Source organism: Calidris pugnax, unplaced genomic scaffold (assembly GCF_001431845.1).
Source record: "Calidris pugnax isolate Ruff unplaced genomic scaffold, ASM143184v1 scaffold9, whole genome shotgun sequence".
NCBI lineage: Eukaryota > Metazoa > Chordata > Aves > Charadriiformes > Scolopacidae > Calidris > Calidris pugnax.
Window position 1 is genome coordinate 663,499 of NW_015090778.1, and position 1,710 is coordinate 665,208.

Genomic DNA, 1,710 nt, shown 5'->3' on the forward strand with positions numbered 1-1,710 from the left:
GCCCCCGGCGCTGGGCAAAGCAGAGGGGTAAAGCCTGAAAATGCCCTTTGTGTGAGGCTGGAGGTGGTGGTTTCTAAAGATGGGGGCTGGGGGGTTGGTTTTTTGGGTGGTTTGGTTTTTTTCTCCCCTTCTCTCGACGCTGAATCTCTGGGTCGGCGCCGGTGCCTCCATCTCCCGCTTCCCGGTGCCGCGGGGGACGGGGGGGGGGGATGCCCTGCACAACCCACTGCCCGTGGAGCCGCTCAGAGCTCTCCCAGTCGCCGGGAGCTGTAGAAAGAAAGAATTTATATTTTGCTTATTAAAAAAAAAAATAATAAGAGCTTCATATTATTTAAAATACCAGATATATTGGAGAGGGAAGGTTTGTTCGGTATCACGGAGCCACCGAAGCATCTCAAAGCAGAGAATAAATGGTAATTTTTACGTATGGTAGTAAATGTTAATTTTCACATATGTTAGTAATTCCGCATGGCCTGAAAAAAAAAAAAAAAAATGAAGGATGAAGCGTTGTCCCTGAATGTACCCATCCATTTGCAGTGCGGTGCGAGCCAGGCTGTCATTTTAACATCAGGAATGGATTTTACAGCCGCTGCCCTTGGGTCCGGCCGTGACACTACCCTCCCTCCGCCCGTGTCCCTCTGGCACATGAAGTCACCAGAAAGAGATAAAACAGGGAGATTCATTGTGGGTTGTGCAGAAAAGACGCGGTGGTGGGCAGACACCAGAGGTGCCTTCGCTCTCCCCAGCTGGGCTGCTGGAATGATGTCTTATCTTGAGTTTAAGGGCTCAACCTGACCCTGAGCCATTTTTAACCCGAGGTGGGAAGAGCCCTCCCTGGGTGTCCCCTCTCCGCTTTGAAACATCCTTCCCCTCTCTCCACGCTCTCTCCTTTCCTGCCGCTTTTCATTCCCGCACCTCCGCCACCTGAAGCAGCCCCACTTTCCCAGCGTTTGATCCTCCGCTTCTTGAAGATGCTTTAGCTCTCAGGACTCAGAAATAACTCAAAAAAAAAAAAAAAAAAAGGCAGCGCCGAGACCCAACAGGAGGACGCCTAATCTCATGGCTCCCATTTCCAGAGTTTGTGCTGCAAGCAGCAATTTGTGGTTCGGCAGCAGCGGCTGAGCAGAGAGGGGCATTATCACAGGAATTCCTTCCATCTCTCGCCTGACGATTGTGACAAATAAGTCTTGGCCGTGGCATTGTCTTTTGCTGGGTGCGAACGAGTAGGCTTAACTCTTTTATTTTTATTTATTTTATTTTATTTTTATTTATTTTATTTTATTTTATTATTTTTTTATTTTATTTTATTTTTTATTTATTTTATTTTATTTTTTCCCTGGAAAGGCAATTTTACCTTTGCCTTCTGCACCTCCTCTCCTCCCCCAAAATGAGGATTTGCCGCAACACCCCCGTGCTCTGGGGGGAGCCGAAAGCCCGGGTGGGCGATGGCACAGAGAGGCCGCGAATAGAAGTGTGTGTGTGTCCCCCCACACCTCGGGGTCCCGGGCTAGTGAGGGGGGCCAGCGAGGGGTGCAGCCGGGCGAGCTGGCTTTCCCAGGGACAGGAATTCTGTACCGGAAGGACGGGGACACGAGGATGCGGTAACCGGGGGGCTGTTGCAGAGAACCAGCCCCGCAAGCTTTCGGTGCGGGGTTGCGGGGGCTCAGCCACCCTTGGGGGACCGCGGGATGAGGGGTGAGCCCCCAAAAT